The following is a 23,555-nucleotide window of genomic DNA, read 5'->3' on the forward strand; positions in this document are numbered from 1 at the left end:
CTGTCAGACAGCCCGCTCCCGTCTGAAATAGCCACAAGTTACCGACCGGTAAAGACGCTTTCATTCGGAAATTTACTTCCGTGCGGCAAGTCCCGTGCTTTGTCTTTCTCTGACACCTTAAAATGCTCCACACACACACTGCCAAAATGTTTGCGGCATTAATAAAGCGCACGTCTCTCTCTCTCTCTCTCTCTCTGCGCTGGTTGCTAGTTGATCGTTTCTCGAGTCATGTTCGGTAAAATTATTCGGCCATTTCACATATTCGGCCGAATACCGAACATGCGTTTTTTGCTATTTTCGGCCGAATATATTCGGTGGCCGAACATTCGGTGCATCCCTAAATTTTCCCATGAGACGCAAACATCCTGTTCCAAAACTGATTCAAACATTTGGGGAAAATTCACTTGGAACAAGTTGCGGCCTGTTAGTGGTGATGTTTACTTGCGTGCTCTATCGGTGATGTTTTGGCACTGTTTTATGCACCTGAAAGTAAATATATGTCCAGTTGCACTTTTAAAATAAAGTTGCTACAAAAGTTTGTCACAGTAATACCATAGAAGAACCATTTTTGGTTCCCACCAAGGTACTTCAAGTTTCTTACAGACCACTTTGAAATAAAACTCTGTTCCAGCAGTGGTCCGGAAGAGCTTCCCGTTTCAGTTTCATAACACTTCACAAACATTTGAACAAAATACAACAAACAGAACATTGATAACGGAGTCGAAATATCATTATGATTTCATTATACGTATGTAAGACTTGCATAAAAAATGAAATAAAAATGAAACCGGAAGCATTTCTGGACCAGTGTTAACATCTTGTGGTCTATAAGCCCAATTTCTTTATTACGTTTTTATCGTCTAAAACCACGAAAAAAAAACCATTTGTGAAACAGCACTTTTATTTTTGTTTTTATTTTTGTACATAGGTCTTCCCTATCATTTGATGCATTATGATGTCATCAACACAAATGTATACCTACATTTCTTTTAAATACAATTTCGCTTACCATCTGCTTTTCTTGGATGTTAATCTCACCAGGCAATTAGCTTCTGGTTTTGGGAAATAAAACGTAACTTAGTAAACCTCATTTCTTTAGAAAGGAGGAATGACAATTGCTCAAATTACAAATAAAGTTTAGTGAATTTGCCTCATTTGTGTTTCCGCTGTTGGTGGATTTTTGATCTTTTCAAAAGCATCAAAAGAAAAGCTCTGTGTCAACAAATAAACGTTTCCCTGAAAGAAATCTAACACTCGCTTTCAAAGGGCATTGTAGAATCGGGGCTTTGTGTTGCATTTGAAGCTCTAACTTCCTGTCATTTGAAAATGTTGCTGGCATGCTTACAATATTTTAGGGGTAATTTGTTTACAGAACTGAATGTGTGGTCTAAGCTAAATAATTAATGATTCTTTTCCTAGTAATTGGTTTTGCTCAACCGCCAAATAACAATCTAATGTGAGCTGCCTCTCAAAAGCACAAGTCTAATTTCAGGCATTTGGTGCAAATCTGTCACAGTTATAGGCTTAACACATGCATTACAAACTCACACAGGGACCGGCTACAATGCAGAGTAATTAATTTCACAATTAAAAGAACACTGAAAAATCTATGCGTTTCCACAAAACTCAAAATTTTAATCTATATACCTTTGACCCATTAAAAACCTTGATTGTTTCTTCACTGATGTTTACTTACTCTTTAAATGCTTTGCTAAGGGAAAAAATAATCGTGTTACGTTCAAAAAACGATTTTTCGGTTGATGCCAGTTCTGTTTTAGATACTTCACGTAGCAGAGACAAGAAAAACTTCAAGACATGCTGCAGAAAAAAAGCACAGTCGGAGGGAAACATCCTGAACTATTCAAAAGTTTACCAAAAAAATGATGTTGTTATTTTATCACCTCTCATGTCATTCTGAACCAGTGAGCTGAATTTTTTAAAGAAAATGATAAGATTTTTTTCATATTTCATACATTCCACATACAGCACACACATTTTCTATATATTCCACAAACACATTTCCCACAAATTTCTCATACATTCTCGCACATTTTCTATACATTCTACAAATGTATCATACATTCAACACATATCACAAGCATTTTCCATACATTCAACAAATTTCCTACACATTCCAACACACATTTTCCACACATTCTATACATTGCCCATACATTCCACATATACGTATGTTCCATAAAGTACTATACATACAGTCCTCACAAAGCATGCACATTTCCTACATATTCCACACATAGCACTGCGCACACATGTCCATACATTCCACACACATCACTCACATTTTCTAAACATTCCCCATTTTACATACATTGAATACATATGGGCACATGTAGACCCCACACAGTAAGGGTAACTCTAAACTGTCTAAAGAGCCTTCAAAAATGTCTTCGTGTACCATGAAAAAAATAAGGTTTGGAACAAGATGTGGGCAAGTAAATAAAGACAGAAGTTTCACTTTTAGGAGAACTATTCTCTTAAGTTAGATCTCATGAAGATTTCAGGACGTAATTTAAAATTTAAGGGGAATGGGGAAACCATCAAATTGGTAAATGTGTAGTGCAGACCAGCACCTTTTCTAGCTTTTTTGGAAAGCGTTCAGAGGGCATCTTTGGAAATGAACCCGAATTGGTCGGGGGAGGTGTCATTTGGGTCGGTTTCAGCTGTTAACTCGTTTCTCTTTGGTCTGAACCGCAGGAAGTGCTGAAGTCAGCAGAAGTCCTCTTGTTTGAGTGAGCCTTTCAGATAAATCAATAAACCCTCTTTCATCCTCTTTTTGATGCATTCGTCCCCGCCGCTGTCCACGCTCTGCTGATATGGAGGTATAGGACAGCGAGACAGAGAGATGTTTTTGCTAAGCTGAAAGGCAGAGGGTGGCCTGACAGCTGCGGTGCTGGATAACCAGTGTCCAATCGGCTCCTGGCAAGTGACGGCGTCCATCATGGGTGCAGGCATGAGCGACCGTGGTATTGATGCGGGGACAGGTGAGGTATGCACCGGTGATTTGAAGAGCGGCCGGGTTCGCTGCCGATGGCGGCCGTGCTAAATGAAATACATCACATCAGTGCCTGCACCTTAATTACGCCTGTCAATCAAAAGAGCTCCAGCTTATCTGAAAGCTGTCTCTTCATGGGGCAAAAAATAGTCTAGTTTAGAGCTGCCCCAGCTCATGTGGATCACCGGATTGTTGCGGACGGGTGACGGTCACTTTATAAGACCTGCTTGAGATACCGCAAACAGAGCAGTTTAGTCACACACACACGCCAATGTTATATTATTCAAGGCTAAGTCGTATTATTTTTGGATTCAATTCAATTCTGAACATTCCTTAGATCATGTGGTTCGATTTTGTCCAGGGGCAAATGCAATAGGAACATTTCCATTAGTGTAAACTGCCCAGTATTTAAAAGAAAATCACAAATGTATAAACTGTTAGAACAGATACATCTGTTAAATTATTCAAGAGGTCCAGTGTGTGAAATTTAGCGGCATCTAGTGGTGAGGTTGCAAATTGCAACCAACGGCTCACTCCCTTTCGAAGCACTACAGCAGCTGACACAGGGCTAAGATGTCGTTTTTGCTTCTTTGCCGAAGGAGATAACGTATTTACTTGCGAAACACGAGTTTGAAATGAGTTTGTCCGTTTAGGGCTACTGTAGAAACAACATTGCTAAGGGGACCCGCGGTGTATGTAGATAGAAATAGCTCATTCTAAGGTAATAAAAACATAACGCTTCATTATGTAAGGTCTTTATACACATCTGAAGACGTAGTTATGTATATTATACTGCATTCTGTCAATAGATCCTCCGAAAAATTACACACAGCACCTTTACAGTAACCACAATGTAATTCATATTCATCCGTTTTAATTTACACGAACTTTATTACACCTCATTTAGTTATGTAGACGTGTATACATCCAGGACCCATTTTTATAGCTTAAAACGAATTTCTAAGTGCTTATGTCTACTGAGTAATTCGTATTTAAACACTTCTTTGAATAAAGTGTTTCAATAAATGTTTCTGTAAATGCTTGTTTTGCTAATACTATTGCACTGTCCCACCCAGGGTCACTGTAAGAGAATGACTATCACTTAAGCCAGCAAAACTTAAACAGCGAATACTCCCAAGTTTCAAAAGTATCTTGTCAGCTTGAAATAGAGTGGGATGCAAGAGCCAAATCAACACAAATACAACCTATAAAAAGCAAAAATACACCGGCAAACCATAAATGCATGCTAGAAAAGACCATTTTCTCCTACCATTAGAGATGGCGAATATTTCACTTTCCTCAGAGAGAAATAGATGTAAATTTGGCATTGGGGCATAAACAAAGCAGTATTGAGAACAAACTCTTTACATTCCTTCCCCAGTTCCCTTTTTCTCTTTAATAAACGAGTCCCTTTGATCGAAAGAAAGCAGCGTTATGTGAAAACGCAACACGAGGATAACTGCTCGTGCGGAGGAGGGAATTTGCTTTAAATGGAAGTAAATCAAGCACGCTGCTCTTTTCAACCTTTTTGTGGGGATATTGGCTGCCTGCTGACTCTCCCGACTCGACGCCAGAGGGGAGGAGAAATGTGTGTTCAATTCTGCAGTCCGCGCATCGCTTGGCCAGGGGTGTTAACGCTGTCAGGGCACATGAGCCTCCGGACTATCCGTTGCCCCATTCCCCTTCATTCTCATCAAATTGCTTGTTTTATTTATATCAAATGATACCCGGCTCCCTCGGCCGGCTGAAAACACACCTCTCTCGTCCCCCCAACATCCCCTTCCCCCGATACATCCTATGAAATGTATTGCTTGCTCATTGTAAATAAAACATAAAGCTTTCTCCGAGCTCCTCCCTTGAGCCACCTATATTTCTATTTTTGCAAGGAGTAGCAAACCTTATACAGCAGCCCTGCCACATCACTGGAAGCGAAGACTAACTTTATATGTCTGAGATATCGAAAAGGCAACTTTAAAAGCACTATTGTCCCTGATGTAGATATCACAAAATGCAGCTTGCAACTCTACAATGTTCTTTTTTATAAGCGTATCAATCATGTATTTTCTCTCTGTCTTTCATAAACATGAACCTCGCTCACTTTTTCTTTTCACTTTTGCACTGGTGGCGGGGGAGTGGGAACTGTAGCCTTATCTAAACCGTAATATACAGTGCGGTCCAAAAGTCTGGGACCAAGGCTGTTGTTTTAAGCTGAATAATACATTTTACCACACCAAAAAGGATTGCAAATAAAAACGAACAATTAAAAGTATTAAGTTTCATTGATCATAAATGTGATCATTTATGAGTGATTGTAGGTTTGTTTGCAACCACCCGAGGATCCACGTTCTCCCAGGATGTTACCATTGCGTTTGCTTCAGTGGGAACGTAGAAATCTGACATTATACAAATAATTCAACATGATAAATGTTACTTGCTAAAATATGATTGATAATCTAACAAAACTGCTGAATCTAAATGGACTTATTACTAAATTAACTAACTTATTTTCTTTGTTCAAATATGCTTTCCTGTAGCTCAGTGGTTAGAGCATGGCGCTAGAAACCCCAAGGGAATGGGTTCGATCCCATGGGATTGCACATAAATAGATACGAATGTGTAATATAATGCAATGTAAGTCGCTATGGATAAAAGCGTCAAATGCATAAAAAAAGTACCAAAAAAACGTGTGTCATAAACCATTATACCGTCTACACCGGACGCAAGTGTAGCAAAGCAACAAAAGACAATAGAACCCATTATAAACAGCAATCTTGTCCTCACTGGATGCAACACAACAAACGCATTGTTCTTGATCTACGGTCTTTTGTCGCATCGTGTCGCTCGCGTCCGATGTGGACAGGGTGTAAAATATGCATTCGAAACTGACCAATAAGTCACGTGCAGATCTTACAAAAACAAGTTGTACAACAAGCTAATTGCCGTGACACTGAACATTTTTAGTGGGTTCTGATATGGTGTGTAAAGATGCAGAGCAAAAAGATTTGAAGACCGTGGAGAAAAGCATACAGTACAAATTAGGGCTATCACAATATCAGGCCAAAGGAATTCATGATAACTACAATAAAATTATTGTGATATCAATTGTAATGTTTTTTAAACAAACTATAAGTCACAATCTTAAATTTTTGTTATTTTGTGGCCAACAAATCAAATTGAAAAGTGTTAAGAAAGTTTGTAACCATTGAGGCTTTCAGGGCAAACTGCCAAACATGAATTGACAATATTATCAAATGTGTAGCATTATCATGAGATGGATCATCATGGCATTTACTGTCATGGCTCTGCTTCCTTAGTCATGTTTTTCTTGGTCCTGTAGCAGAGCCATGACAAAGTCTTTGGTTATGTGTGGAGAGAAACATATTATTGTCCGTTTGACAATAATATACGTTCTCTCCAGTGTCTTGTCATTTGCCCCATTCCTCTCCTTTCCTCGTTATCTTTCCCTGAGTGTTTAATGTCCCACACCTGCCCCATGTCGTTATCCCTCGTTTGTCTTCCCTATATATAACCTCTTGTTTCTTTGTCCTGTGCTCTTGTATTGCGTGAACAGCGTTGTGTTGGATGGTGTTGTATTCATGTTCGTGCGTTTACCCGTGTTCCTGATCATGTTTTGTGAGTTTTGTGCCTGATATTATTTAAGACGTTTGGTCGTGTCCTTGAGTTTAGTTATTTGTCTTGTTTTCATTTTGCCCCCTCGTGGGAAGTCTTTTGTTTTATATTTATTCCTTAGTTCTGTTTTCCCCCATTGTGGGTGTTTTTTGTTCTGTTTTGTTGTTAATAAATATATCTGTTAACCCCTTCACTGCCATTGCCTGCATTTGGGTTCTTCCACGCCCTGACCGTGACAATTTACTATCACGGTACTGACTATACTGGTATATCGTGACACCTCTGGTCAAAATGGTGCGGTGTTGACGATAACCGTGATATTGAAAAACATTATTAATATTGTGTTAATACTACACATTTGATAATATTTTAACATTTTGCAGAGCCACCACCCTACACTCATATTTTGAGTGTAATATAAAACCAACAATTAAAATAAACCAAATTAAAATTGCAAAAAATAACAGCGATCACAATAATATAATTTGGTCAATTATTTTGGCCACAATAACCGTGTAGTGAAAATCGATTATCGTGGCAGTCCTAAAACATGCATATACCAAACACTGCCTCCATTCAGCATCATAAACGCACGCACACTGAACACACACATGTTGCCTACATCTTTGACTTCATTCAGAACATCTATTACAGAATTAAATTCACAGCGTTATGATGGCGGTGCACATATGTTATATCGCTAATAACCATTCCGAATGCTGCATGGATAAATGCTCTTTTTTGGCTGGCAGCGGGGGAATTTGAATAGTATCTCTTTCCAACATGTTTCATGAAGTGCTTAAACCCACCTCGGGGTTGCGAGACGCCTCTCATCTCCAACTGTCGACGACGGAGGGGTAATGTTGATGGATGGAGGCAGGGAGGCCTATACCGACACGCGGTGCGGTCGGAAGGGAGAGCGTCGACTGGCTAACGCTAAACTTGACTCACTCCGTCATAAAGCCCATATAATTGTATCACGGACATGACACTGTCGTAATCATCCGTGGCAGTTTATGTCAGCTGGTGAAAAATGACGACGATTTACCAACGGGGTTAAGCCACGCAAAGGACAGACACGGTCAGGGGATTATGATTTAGCATGGCGGTTGAGCAATGCAATGAAGACCCATGATTCACCAGGGTGGGACAAAGCAAGAAAGAGGGCATCTTTGATTCACTATAGTTACATGCCAATGAGCGAACATCACTCACCGATGGCATCAATGAGCTTGATAAAATGATTTAAAACGAAAATGAACTGGGTAATTATGTGGCGTAGCCTCCAGCACCTGCAGAACTCCGACAGAGCCTGACACGAATTTCTTCAACATTTCTGACGAATCTCCCAGCAAAAAAGTCTCTAAATGTCAGTCTCGGTGGAACTGTTCTATTCTAATTTGTCATTGCAAATATCAATCAATGATGTATGTACGGTTTTGGGGATGTGAGTATTTACACCCTAACCTTTGACTCGCCCGGTGGTGTGTAGCCAGGAGGGAGTACTTCACTCCTCAAACTAATGAGCTATTGATTTGTGTGAGATAGCCTGGAGAAACCGAGATGTGGAGGAGAGTTGAAGATCTGGTTTGAGTGTGAATGAGTATGAAATCTTTCGCCACCGCAAGGAAGACTTAAAAGTACAAAAGTAGAAGGATTAACACTGTCCCCTATGTACATACCCCAAAAATTCAAATACAAATGATTTTTCTTGAAAAACATCACTATGCTCTAAACCTTTGATAAACACTTGCATATCTTCTGATAGTTACTGTCGCAAACGTTCGGATACAAAAAAAATCCAACGTGTCCCTCGGCAAGCATTCTGTCCCTTTTTACCTCCTCTATGCTCCTCCATACATTATCCGGCATATTGCATGTCAGCAGCCGCGCACATAAAAGTTGATTTTTTTTAAAGAGTTTGATGTCCAGAAATGCAACAGAAGCAAAGTTCTTTGGAAAGGCAGGCACTTTTGTTGTTTTATGGCCCAATTTTACTATCTAATGTAATAAATGAGAGCATTAACTCTACTGTCTATATAAATAGTGCATGTGTACGTGTTAATGTTTGAGGATGTGTACGGCTTTTAGTGCCTGCTATACCGTGTGCCAAAGTGTTTGCTTGTTTGTGACTGTAAAGTCTCTCTCTCTCTTTATATTCCTAACACTACCGTGTTGTGGAGCATCGTGTTTTTTTTTCTTCCCCGTGAAAATGAATCAATGGATGTGCCAAAGTCTGAAAGTTAATACCTGATGAATTAATATTGTATGGCTTCATAACCACTATCCCTGCCTGTGGGTCAAAGCCAAGACTAGTGGAACACACAATGATTTATTTGCTTGCGGTGTAATTTTGTGCAAACATACATTATTGCTCTAAAAAACAGATGATTGCAAGGTCCAAAAACGCAGTAGAAAAAGTGGCACTGTTACCAGCGCTGAGCCTCTGAAGTGCTCATTATAGGTACAGACGTTCCCCAGAGGGTCTTTGTAACGTGTGTACATTAGCATTGCTGTGATTTAACATGTACTTTTACGTCAAGGAAAATATTGTGCATTTCATTGTGCGTATTAATATTTTCTTCACTGCAATTGCTGCTTGTTCCGCACGCGGCCGCCGATGCCAGACGATAGTTTGATTTAAGGCTAAAAACATTATATCCTGGATAAACAGATACCGGAGACATCCATTAAAGACGGATGTCACTTCAATTCAGTGAAAGCGAATCAGCGATTTGTGTTGAAAACCCCTGAAACCCCTCTTTCCTCTCATAAGGGAGACGGCTTATCTTGGTTTACAGGATCTGTGTAACATAAGCTACCTTTTATCACTCTTATATCCTGTGACTGTCTACAAGCAGTGCTTGCACATAAATAGATGAATAAACACAATCTGTGACCGTATCTGTGCCCATGTTAAAAAGAGTGCAACATTAAAGTCGCAATGCAATGTTATATACATACTAAGCATTCATTCGAATAAACTGTACGTGTCACACATATACGGTTCTGTTTGTGAAAATTTCACCTCGAAATTATGTCCCCTGATCAGGATTTATTTACTGAACAACATTACTGTTAAACAAAGCTAGAAGTGATAAATCACATGTGACATCTGTGGTAAAATATGACAATTATGGTGAAATATAATAATGAAACCAGATCCACTAAGCTATAGCAAACTTAACAAGTGCTAAAATGTGCATAACCATTTAAACCTTAAGCATTTGCTCTCTATCAATGAGCTTTTGATTAAATTATGTGCATTTGAAAGCGCATACAGTATGTCTATGCAAACAATAACGGCAATAAAACGATTTGTTTGTTTAAGGCATAATTGCTTTGTGGTTTGACTTCTTCCAATCCATTACATTTTAATAAAATACGATGAAAACGCTGCCTCTTTGAGACGCGGAAAACTCCCTCTATTGATCATCATCAAGGGTACAAAAATCTAAATTGAATAATAAATTTCGTAAAGTGTTGCAATTTAGAGGAGCTAATGATTTGGGAGAAAGAAACATCCGATTGACTACCCGTGCGGCGTAAACAATGTCAAAATCCATCAGATGCAAGCACAGAATGACTTTTGCATATAACTAATTAAAAGTCTCGGTGTAACACTGCATGAAAAATGTATTTTTGCTCTTTTGCCTTGCCTCGTTTTCTGTAATGTTTGGCTCAGAGTAACATTATTCACCCGGTCTCACCTGACCCTGCCTGGCCAAAGGGGAGTTGGAACATGAGGCTTGGCTAGTTATCATTTCAAAGCCACATATATTCATATCCTCATTTCTGTATATATCAGCAGAGACCTCCAGTCCTCCTTCTCAAAGTTAGACCCGCTTCTTTGAAGTTCCACCGTCAGAGGCAGAAGCCATGACAGCATTCAGCACTGTCATTATTCAGTCATCCGAGAGAAATTTAGCATAATCTGCAATATAAAATATATAATCTATGTATAAATAAATGTAACACCTTTCTATTAATTATTGGTAATACTATACAATAAGTTTCCTTTAGTTAGGGATAGTAAAGGGATAGTTCACCCCAAAATTTAAATTCTGTCATTATTTACACCCCCTCTTGTCATTTCGAAACATAGTCTGTAAAATAGATGGACAATGTGACGCTGCTTCCTTCCATTGTGATGAACTGAGTGTAAAACGTCCGACGATGGGCTCTGACAAAAACGTTTGGAGTCTGGGCATGCGCAGAAGGAATCATCAGTAGAGCCTGCGCAGTAGTGAGCACAAAGTGGAGCGCGTATCAAACCATATTCCCTGATGTCTCAATCATAAACAAAGAAATCATGTTACCACACCCCTTTTTATAATATCTTATAACTAACTAAAACGAAAAACGAACACTTGGACATACATCAACGTGATAAAAACTGACTAAAATAACAGGTAAACATCTTTGACAAAAATTATTTTAAGTGCAATTGGATTTTATAGTTTGCTCCTGTGGTTTTTATAAAATGTGCTATATATTTTCACAGCATTTAAAAATCTTGTTAAAGTTAGTTAGTATAATTATGGTGTTGAATGTTGGTTATAACAATTACAATTCGGCGTTTTCACAATAATTTTTCAACATTTCAAACATTTTTCAACATTATTTGCAGGTGCAAAAGCGATATTTACATTTATGCATTTGGCAGACGCATTTATCCAACATGTATGTGCAATCCCTTGGATCAAACCCATGACCTTGGCGTTGCTAGTGCCACGCTCTAAGCACTGAGCTACAGGAAATATTGATGCATTAACATTAACAAATGATTCAATGGTTTTCACCTGCTATCTGGGCTACTATTAATACGGTCTTAATAAAATGTCATTTATATGACATATGTTATAGATTACTGGTTTCAACTAAGACAATAGATATTGGGAAATGTACTGCACATGAGTTACAGTGTGACAAACTGTCAGCTTTGTGAAGGCATTTTCTACAAAGTGTGCCAATAACAACACATTTTGTGTTATTTATATGAGATCGACACAGCAATTTGATTTGACAAGAATTTCATTTTCTTATGAGAACATGGATATATTGTACAAGTTGTTAGCAGTTAGCACCAATAATAGAAAACCAGGAACAAAACATTACCAACAAAAATACAAAAAACAAACTATCAAATTATTTATTCTGCTTATCAAGCATTGTGTCCTTACAGTGATGGGATGAACTTCTGAAACAGAGACTGTCTGTGAGCGAGCGGGAAAACGGGGCAAATAAGCGGAATCAGAGGATGTTTAGCAGAGTGTTAATAGACGTCTTTTAGTGGGGATCTTGAATGGATGCCTGCCCGGAGGTGGGGTTTGGGTTGGGGTTGAGAGGGGCACCTTAGAGTATGAGGGCAGAGGGGCAGTGGCTCTAGCCACCGGGCCACCCCCCTGTGCATGGCCCTGTGTTGCAATTATGTTAACAAATGGAACCTTATTGTAAGAAGATAATTTATAAAGTCAATCAATAAAATTTCCTAAAGATTATTATCAAAATAAAACAAAATTAGTTAAAAATTCATTTAAATTTAAGTTTCTTCAAAAACAAATCACACTTAATTATTGTCAACCTAATGTGTCAAAATAACAATCTGTGTCATTCTTATGGAAGTCACAAAGTTATTGAAAAAGAAATAATGCATTGATCTGGCAGAAGAACAAAATGATGAGATGCCTTCGCTTAAAAACTTTCAAGACGATCAGCAGTTAAACCAAAGTAGGGGCCTGGGAATTGGACCCTAAACGATTCTTTGGGGGTGTACAAAATTCCTTCGCCTTGACTTTGCTAGGAGCTTCGCACTGCTGATTTCGGAAGCGCTCCCAGATCTACACTTTGATATTTAAATGCTCTTCTTCATCTCACCTTTGAAAGCGGAAAGTATGCGCGAAGCGTGGAGGGCGAGGACGTGGAAGGTTGCGCCATGACATGCGCTTTCTAGAATGACCTTGGAAGTCGCTCAGCAGCAACCTACCCCCGGTGACAATGCCTTCGCTGCAAAGTTGGCATGGCCGCTGCCCCTGGCACAGGCAGAGCCCTGAGACTGGGCTTCGGTCCCACTGGAGCCAGATAATGATCCGACGGAAGGCTCCATGGTGGCATTTATTTGGGATACAGTTAAGGAAAGTGATGGCCGTACAATCATTGACTGTGTCACTTGATAATAGCCTGAGGCAAAAGGTTCGGTGGACCTGCATTCCTCACAAGAGTGATTCATTTGCTCTGCGTCCGCATGGTTTACTATCCGGCCCGTATCACGCCGCCTTCCTCCACGGTCGTCCAATACTCACCAAAAGATTTCCAATTTCGCTTGGACAATGGCCTCAGAGGGCTGTAAAAGACCATCGATTAGGAACCTCTTGCAAATATTCTCGCCAAACAGTGAGGAGCATCTTTCAGGACATTTTACATCTTAATGGATAAACCATTGAGCCCCGCTTGATTGTTTAACTAAGAAAGTATATCATCGAACCACAAGGACCATTTGCACAGGGACCTTCTGGGATACCGTCCACAAACAGTCGGACATTAGAGAAGTGGAGATAAATGCTCCAACATTTCTGTTCCGACGTGATGCAGCCTGTAGCGATGAAGAGATAGTTGGGGAAGAACATCATTAGGGGTGAGATGGAAAAAACACAAAAAAGTGCACGTGAACATATGAGAAAGCACAGCTTCCGACATAAAGGTCAGGACGGCGAGCTTCATTTTGAAATCTGTGTTCACGCTAATTAGCTTTGCAGGCAAAGCAGCCACTGAAGCACCTATTCGACGGAACGGATAATAATGTCAACATCTGAAAACAAACAGTAACAATTTCCCCAAAGAGCAGGAGGAATCGCGGAGGAAAGCGCAGAGCTACTTTAAATTGTCACAAACCCTGTACGTCTCAAGCCACACCATTAAAGCAACCTTTTGGGAAATTATCTCTGACTGCCCAGGAGCGGCAGGACAAGCGGGATATCAGTTAGAGATGGGACTCGATTCTAGCTGTCTTAGTTAATATTGTTCTGCAGATGGACTTTTAATTGCCTTCTTCCAAAGGTGTCTTCACGCGGTGTGGTCGAATTCTTCCCAGCGAGAATCAAACTCGAGGGATTCCTGAACAGGAACGGACAGGGTTATTAGAAGGTAGAAGATCCTAGATTGGCCCTTGGCTTGGAAGCTTTTTCAAAACCGGTTTCCTCTACCGAGCAGCGCACCATAGGGAGGAATATGAAATCACACGCTGTTTTTGCTCCTTTGCACTTGTAGAAACTCACTGCAAGAGAGATTTCAAAGCAAAGGCCAAGAAAGCTAAATGCTGAAGAAGACATAACTGTTTGTTTGTTTGTTTGTGTGTGCATGAGCGTCTTCCATATGTGTGGAGAATGAAGCAGTGAAGGATGCCACCGATGCTTTGTGTGCCAGTGTTGTGGGGGATGAATCTGGCCATATGTCACAGCTCACTGTGAGAACAGCCTGCTTCTGCTGGGGCTGGGACTCTCGGCTAAGCAATGCCGTCTATTCCAGCTCTCTGCTCAACCCTGTGGGGGCTTGATGTCACCCTGTGCTGCCTGCTTCACAGCAGTGGTTGTGCCCAAACACACACAGGGGGACAAACACACAGTTCCACCCACACACCGAGCATAAACATCCATACAATACAACACACTACATACTGTTGAGGTCAAACTGTCTCATATAAATACATGATTGTGTTTGAGGCCATGACGTTTGCAGTGTGCTGATGTGCAATGGCTGGTTGCTATAATTGTAAAAGAGGTGAACGGAAACCTAGTAAAAACATTAATAATTTTGCTTTTTTCTTGTTTTTTATACCATAAAATAAAAACTCGACCATCATTTATTAACCCTTATGTCTTTACAAACCATGACATTTTTCTGTGGAACACAAAAGAAGATATTTTGAGAAACAGTTTTGTGTCTGTACAATGGAAGTCCATGGGACCAGAGATGTTTGGTTACCAACGTTCTTCAAAATATCTTCTTTTGTGTTCTGCAGAAGAAGAAAAAACAAATACAGTTTTGAAACATCATGCAGGTGAGTAAATAATGAAAGAAAATGTATTTTTGGCTTTTCAATTAGATTTTTTTGGTATTTGTGACTAAATTCTGTTTTCAGTTTAGATCAATGGATCTCAACCTTTTTGCTAATTGTCTCCTATTGTGCACATAAGTAAAACCTTCTAGAGCTTGCCATAAAGAGTAAAAAATTTACAATTGTTAATGTACTAATTAGTCTTAATGCAAACTATTAAAACGCGCAAAATAAATAAACTGCAAAATATTTTTAAAAATTGCATTCTTGAAGCAACATGACGTAATGTTTTTTACAACTTATGCTGTGATTCAATCCCCACAGGAATCTGCGTAGATATTTTTGTGGTTTCTGCGGGCAAAAATGCTTGATTTTGCAGCGTCTTTATTCAAATTTTGCGACAATTTTTTTTTCAGAAAAAGTAAAATACTTCTTTAATTGGCAAGCAGGGTTCTTCATTATTAATTTCCTATGATTTAAAGGCATGCGGCAGATTCAGACTGATGGTCTGGAAACCTTGGCTGCTTTAAGTCGCCAAAGTCTGCCCAAGATGCCATTTTGACTGGCAGGTCAAGCAACCAATCACGTTTCGTTATATACAAGCATATACAAACAAAGTTTAGAACATCGATTATGAGTTTATGCAATTAAACCTTGCATACCTTTAAGAAATTAGCATTTTGTTGATTGTCCTGAATGTTCGTCACCGATATAACGGTGTTGTTTTGTTTAGTGCTGCATTCGATACCATTGACCACAGCACACTCCTACATAGACTCGAAAATTATGTCGGCATTAAGGGAATAGCTTTGAAATGGTTTAAGTCTTATTTATCCGACCGTTTTCAATTTGTAGCAATAAACAATGAGGTGTCACGCAAATCGCAAGTCCAGTACGGTGTACCACAGGGCTCAGTCTTAGGGCCTCTGCTCTTCGCATTATACATGCTACCTCTAGGAGATATAATAAAGCGACACGGAGTTAGCTTTCACTGTTATGCTGATGATACTCAACTTTATATTTCCTCGAAGCCTCATGAAACACAGCAGTTCCATCGAATAATGGAATGCATAGTCGATATAAAAAACTGGATGAGTAACAACTTTTTATTACTGAACTCGGACAAAACGGAAGTGTTACTTATTGGACCGAAAACTGCTATAAGTAACAACCAAGAATACTGTTTAACTATTGACGGATGTTCCATAAAACCCTCGTCGTCAGCAAAGAATCTTGGCGTTCTATTCGATAGTAATCTGTCATTTGAGAGCCACGTCGCCAACACCTGTAAAATTGCGTTTTTCCATTTTAAGAATATATCTAAACTACGTCATATGCTGTCAATCTCAGATGCAGAGAAGTTAATTCATGCATTCATGACATCAAGACTAGATTACTGTAATGCACTGTTAGGTGGTTGCCCTGCAGGCTTATTACAAAAACTCCAATTGGTCCAAAACGCGGCAGCTCGAGTTCTTACACGTACAAAAAAGTATGAACATATTAGCCCGGTTCTGTCAACCTTGCACTGGTTACCTATAAAGCATCGCGTTAACTTTAAAATCTTGCTTATTACCTATAAAGCCTTACATGGTTTAGCTCCTCAGTACTTGAATGAACTCCTTTTGTATTACAGTCCTTCACGTGCATTACGCTCTCAGGCGTCCTGTCAGTTGGTAATACCTAGAATTTCAAAATCAAGTGCAGGTGGTAGATCCTTTTCCTATCTAGCGCCTAAACTTTGGAATAGTCTTCCCTGCACTGTCCGGGAGGCAGACACACTCTGTCAGTTTAAATCTAGACTAAAGACGCATCTTTTTAATCTTGCATACACTACTCTTCCATAATATAAATCTTCAGAGGGTTTAGGCTGCATTAGTTAGATCAACCGGAACCAAAAACACAACTGATGTACTTGTTGCATCAAAGAGTACAGAACAGTACTCTACTCTCAGCCAGTCTTGTCTCATTGTTCCAAGGTTACCACAGCGAGCAGGATGCAGTTCATGGCCTGACCTGATGGTAGAGCGGAGAATGGGAAGTGGGGACCTGACAAGAGCTGAGATGATAGAGCTGGATAAAGAAGGACGCGGTCACTTGACATGTCTTCACCACAAAATTTCAAATGCTATTAGATTATTAATGATAATCTTAAACTATAATTTATTTTATTATTAAGTTTATTTATTTTATTTAGCCTTGTTGTGCAAGCTCTCTGGAGCTTGTGCAGAGGCAGCAGCTTTTGCCAGAGGGGAACTGGAATCCCCTGGTTGGGCCTGGGTTCTCCTGAGGTTTTTTTTCTCGATTAGAGTTTTGGGTTCCTCGCCACCGTTTGCATACTGTTTTTGCACTATCTGCCTGACCGGGGGGGCTGCTTTAGAATCTTAAAGTTTTACTTAATTAATATTGCATATAGGAATTTATTATCTGTTATATTTGACCTGTGCTTCTCTCTCCTTTATCCTAAATGTGTGCTCTCACTGAGCGTGTGTGTGTGTGCGTACTTGTCTGTGTACGTACGTGTGTGTGCATGTGTGTGTGTGTCTCTGTGTCTGTGTGTGTTGGTGCGTGTGCGTGTTGTGTGTGTGGAGTGTTTTGTGTGTGGGTATGTCTGTCTTCTGTGTTTTCAACCTTTTCTTGTTTTTGCAGGTACAACTTTGATTGTTTTGCTTGTAGTCAATGTGTCTCATGTGCAGCTGCATTGTAACAATGAAAATTGTAAAAGCGCTATATAAATAAAGTTGAGTTGAGTTGAGTTGTTTTGTGTTGTTTAAGAACGTGAAACACACATCGGTGAGGCTGACTTGACTCAAAGCCACAACATTTACATTACATTTACTGCATGCATTTGGCAGACGATTTTATCCAAAGAGACTTACATTGCATTGTACTATACATTTGTTTCTGACTATGTGCCATACCCTGGACCCATGACCTTGGCGTTGCTAATGCCATGCTCTAACCACTGAGCCACAAGAAAGCTTTCCACTAGATGGAAAGCCTGCAACCTTTAGCCAAAAAAACAGCTAATGCTAACGTGAACACAGTGGAACGCAGGAAAGGAGACCAGAGGCTAGTTTTTTAACAGATGTCGATGGATGTTGTTACCCGTTACGCTTTCTCCAATCGTAAGTGTTACAGAATAGGAGTAGCTCTGCTTGACTTTTGGAGCAGGTTTTGTTGGAATGCATGGTGTCATCTTCGGCCAAATTTTGCGGACAATGTCTGAATTTTGATTTTGTTTGTTTGATTATGCATTCAATTCTGCAATCACAAAATTCTACAGGGACTGGTAATTGTAACAACGAACAGAACATTTTTGCAACACTTCATATATCTTCAAATTTTTTAATTTTGGAAACAAAATGTTTTAAAGTCACCATGAAATGGTGAAGTGTTTTACACAGTGTTGCAGTGATTCTTATAAATGATTTATCCGTGTACACCATTTTTTTTAAAAACTTCCGTTTCATGGAGACTTTGAGGCCTTTAAGCAAAATGTTGCCAAAAAAGACTTTCTATTGCTTAATATTTTATTTATGGCTGCTGTCCCTCTGAACCCTTGTATCTCCATATTTTGTTTTTTTTATTTTCATATGATTATTAATCAATCATATTTGTTATTATAAGTTTTCCTTTATGTCCGTCGCTGGGTTTTGCAAAAATGCAACCTATAAAAAAATAAGAAGTACTTGTCTGACAACACAGTATTTAGTCATTTAAAAAGTACAGCATTTTTTTCCATTTCCTGAAAAACAGCGTATTTGGACATCCAAGGTTTTGGAAGGACAGCGAGTTTTCCAGTGAACACTGTCCTACAGATGTATGTGACCACCTGCGTGTGTAGGGGTTAGACATGTTCCCGGTTAACTGCGGTTACCACCAAATCCTGCTGAAACCGAGCTGGCTGCGATAATGCAAGGTATCGTTTATTTTATTGATGCGTAGCTTGTCCGTGAAGCACGGCTCTGGGATCAGTAGGAATGCTGATCTAAAAGCAGTGCGAGTTTGAGTTGCTTATAACGTGCATTTGAAAAAGCAGCACCCGTCAAACATGATCATTATAAATATACTTTATTATCATGAAAATACCTGAGGAGGATTGAGGATCGGTGATAAAAACATGTCCTTAGGCATTTCCTACTACTACGTGTGTTACGGTCTTCTGCAGTGCGTATTTGGAGTTTCTGCACGAAAGCGCCCTCTGGCTTTCGGATGCAGCAGCATTTTACCGTACTTCACTCACAAGTTGTGCATAAATCACGTGATAGATATTTTCGGTTAACCGGGCATATGTCTAGTAGGGGTCTGCATTTGTTTCAATACAAAAAAATAAAGAAAATACTTTCATAAATTGTTAAGCCAATCTGCTGGTTAGTTAAAAAAAGTTAGTTCTACATAAAGAGGACAAATTAGCTAGACGTGAACTTTTTTGAAATAAAGCTAAAGGTTTCATTTCAAGGTAAATGCAAAACAGCATTTAGCATAAAGCTACAGATTCACTGAACAGTGAGTTTTTCCTCACATTCACCCGAAAAACAAAATGTGATAGGACAGCTTGCGAGCGAACCACCCCTGAGCAGATGCAAGGCACGGTCGAGCAGTGTGAGCAATTGCCTTCACTGGACTGTTTCCCCTCTCATTTGGGAATTCTGTCTCTATTCCCTTCCTTTCCGCCTCTGTCTGTTATTCGATTAAACAAACTGTACTGTTTCCAACTCTGATAACAAATTCTCCTGCATCTAACACCTCCTCCTCGCAGTCAGAAGGCACGGCTTAATGCTAGAGCTCCTTCCCACTGCGTTTCTGCACAATTAGCTCCACAGAAACTGGGGAACAGCAGCTGAGTTGGGGAACCAAGATGGATGATTGAAGTTGTGAAGGTGACGGGATGGCAAAAAAGAGAAAAACAACATCAGCCATCAGCTCGCGAGCCTGGGAGGAAGTAATAGACCCTGTCAGCCGTAAAGCTATTCCATAAAGGTGCAGGCCACAGCTCCATAAGGCCCGACGATATCTGCAGTTTGCCCTCATAGACAGTCAGTTTAATTACCCAGCAGGCCATGCATGTGGGAGCAGAGCCATTGTTAGAGGCCGTATGACACATGCAGAAATACAGTCGGACAGATCGGAATCGTGAAATCTGCTGACTCCACCAGACGATGCCCTGTGCGGTAGTGATAAAAGGCTTGTAAAATAATGCTTTTGACCGTACACTGGTTAAACAGGCCGATTAGTTAATTGCCTTTTTGGACAGAATTATAGAACCAGCCGTTACAAATGTACAAAAATGAAACACAGAAGACCAATTTGGATCTTTTCATTTTCTTAAAAACCTTATTCAGTGAACTTTGTTCAGTAAAACGCTCTTAGGGTGCTGTCATAAAACAGATCATTTAAATCGAGCTGATATTTCATTTCCTCTGCGAGACGCACTACTTTCACCCTGTTGTTTAATTCAAGAGGCGTATTAGCATATGTAACTTTGTAATCGAATCTTTTAAAAAGTCGGATTCCGAAAAGTTAACTCGAGCACTGCGGGGAGCATTAAAATTGACATTCGTTCACTTTTTTTGCCTATATTGTGCAATTCACACATTTCATTGTGTTTATTCGTACTGCTGGAGAGAAACCAGCAGTAAATACACTGGATCTCGGCATGGCTAACTGCACAACACTTTCAAATGATTATGAGAACGCCAGGGATCATTTAAATAAAAGTGCTTTGGGACTAGGTATATGCTACAGCAGTTAAAACTATAAAACAAATTATTCCAACAAATTATTCCTCTGTTTCCCTTTCACTATTTTACTCCCACCTTCCGTCCACATTTTCCTAGCTTGATGTACGAAATAAGCACAGTATATCGTCACGTGTTCTGCATCCAAACAAAACAAAATATGACACAATATTCTAGATCATTTTAAACACACCTTGCTAAAAAAAGTCCCTTAGTGCTGGTTTTGATTAGACCAGGACACCAGCAAGACCAGCCTATACCAGTTAAGACCGACGTTTTTTTTTCAGCGTGGTCTAGGTATCTTCTTTCTTCTGGCATCTGCTTGCATTTTATAATGATGATTTCAGCATAACGCTCATCGTCCTTCCTGCCCTCTGACACTGTCCCTCCTCCTCTCTTTCATCCCACCATGCCGCCCATGTGCCAATGGTGTTTAATTGCCGTGTCATAATGAAATCTAGTTTGATGAAGAACAATTCAGGCTCGGGCACCGCCTAATCAAATTAACCAAGTCCTTTTTGATTTTCAATTATCTCGTTCAGCCAAACGTTTCCTCCCTGGCCTGTATCGACTCTTTGCAGAGTGAGAACAAAGCCACCTAACTATCACGCTGCACAGGTGATGTATTTACAGACACAGCCTTTACTGACCACAAGGGGGTTTGCTGTGTGTTTTATGAACAACTTATTTACCATCAAAAAGTACGCAGGTGTGTGGGATAAACATTCCACATAATGCATCCGCCATACTGAAATTGTACCTCTATGTTCGTTAATGTATGACAAAGACGTACAATTTAACCAGGGGCGTAGCCGGCATTTTGAAAGTAAGGGGCACGGGGACACTGTCAGTTGACTTGATATATACCTATATATATATACAGTATATACATACAGTAGAGCATATATTAATATATTGCATACATGTATATTTACTTTAGGGAAACAAGATTTAGCTGATCTTGCTGTTTCAGCAGGACATTAAGACTTAATTAATTCACCAAAGCAGCACTCACCAGATTGCAATGTATAGCCAGGATATATATGAGAAATAACATTAACATTTATTAATATTCTACAATTTTAACTGCTAGAGAGACGCGCTAAACAGACATGTTTCAATTGCACAGTACAGCTATTCAAACGTTCGTTTTAAGCACAATGGGATCGACCATAACTGTGGGGTCGACCATTTACTTTCGTTTTGTTGTTCATTTATTTTATTAAAAGTTTGATTAACGTTCGCACGCCTCCTTCCTTCCTATTCTTGGAATGTAATACAAGTAAAGGGCCAACAGCTACCTCACGGTCAACTGCCGGCTACACAAACATAAATAAAACTTAAAACAATGTCCAGGCCTGGTCCTCTCTCGTCGTACACTCCTGTCGCTCGTCCTTTTATGCTTCCGTAGCCCCTCCATGAGAGATGCGAGACCGGTGCAACGTGCAGCTGACACTCATTATCACTCGCGTCACCGGCCTCGCACCGTTCCCTCACGGCTCTCATCCCGCCTTCCTCGTTACAGACCGCAAATATTTTATTTTATTATTATTGATTCACTATTATTTTTACACTGAAAGTATTGTTGTTGCTTTAAATTACTTTGGTGTATAATGCATTTAAATTTAAACAAAATTAATCTGACTTCAGTCTTGAAAAACTTTGTTTAAGTTACATTAATGTGTTAATGTGAAAAAGAATGCAGATATAAATTACTGATTACTGAGGTTTGCACCCTAAATAGTGCCCTTACTTCCACATACTCTTATCATACATTATCGACACTATAGCAGCTTGTTTTTAACGCGTGTATATAGTCCACACCTATATTAATCAGTGCCAAGGGCCCCGTTTTCAGTTGCCGCTACAACAGTATACAACTGTGCGCTGCTCCCGCTTCCATGTGTTTGAAGCTAAACAGATACACGTCCAAGAAAGACAATTCGCCTCGCAACACTCACTTGTAATTGGTTAAATGTTAGTTCACTAAAATCTATGTAACAAACCAGAGAACATGGGCTGGAATGGTGGCGGCGGTGTGTCGAATAGTGCGGGGACAGAATCATCTTTACCTGAAAGTAAGGGGGACATGTTTTTTGCCGAAAGCGATAACGTATTTACAAAACGCGCAGTTTGTCCCTTTAGGGCTACTGTTGAAACAGTATGTTAATTGATCTTCCAAAAAAATTACACACAGCACCTTTAAACTGGTTTTACACATTATTACAACTATTTTAAATTTAGTGGCGTAACTTAATTAAGCGCTTATCTTATATTTAAAGGGGTGGTTCAACAGTGTTTCATGCATTCTGACTTTTTTACAATGTTAAACGTGCCGGCTTCTCATGCTTAACATGGTCAACTTATCAAAAAATGAGTCGGACGTATGAAGTAGTATTTCTGTGCTCGATACACTCCCCCAGTGTTCGTCTAGGTTTCGGAAAGTTTTTTCGAACATGAAATTCCGTTACCTGTCAGGAGGTCGACTGTTTTCGGAAAAAGCTGTATCTAAATGTGATCAAACTAAAGACTCTTCGATGATACAAAGTATGCAATACTACTATATAGGTACTCAAGATTAATATGAGATTGGCAGAAACTGCGTGTGTTACATCCGCTTTAAAAATTTAAGGCAGCAAAATAAATAAATAAATAAAATATTACAGCGACAGCTGTGCAACTGTAACTATACTGTAACCTTCCACGCTAATTAATGCAAACATCAAGATGTTAATGACATGTATACATAGGTGTCTTTTAACTGTTTCAGCCTGTGTGTGTTTTCTGTAAAGCATTTTCTAAATACTGTGCTCTATGAGTATTTCAATTAGCATAGCATTTAAAAAAAGCAGTTTTACAGAAAAAAGAAAAATAACAGCTTCACTCCCTCACTACACAGTAAGCACAATAGGAAACAACTTCCTAACTACACAACTTAGTGCTCATTGGCTTGTAACCTCAGCCAACAGCCATGACGCTTTCTTATTAATTCTAAATGTTACTCCATTAACTCTCACATCATTTTCAATCTCCGGGAAATATGCATGGAAACATTTACTTTCCTTACATTCCCTCTCTAATATCTGTGTACAGAATCCAGCCCATGATCTTCATAATA

At 39.5% G+C, this 23,555-nt stretch overlaps 1 protein-coding gene across 7 annotated transcripts in view; it reads right to left on the reverse strand.

Annotated features, from left to right (window-relative positions):
- rbfox3a (RNA binding fox-1 homolog 3a) overlaps positions 1-23,555 on the reverse strand; it is a 402,031-nt gene that overhangs the window by 210,031 nt on the left and 168,445 nt on the right. The window lies entirely within an intron of this gene.

The sequence above is a fragment of the Triplophysa rosa genome, linkage group LG18, assembly GCF_024868665.1.
Source record: "Triplophysa rosa linkage group LG18, Trosa_1v2, whole genome shotgun sequence".
In the NCBI taxonomy this organism is placed as follows: domain Eukaryota; kingdom Metazoa; phylum Chordata; class Actinopteri; order Cypriniformes; family Nemacheilidae; genus Triplophysa; species Triplophysa rosa.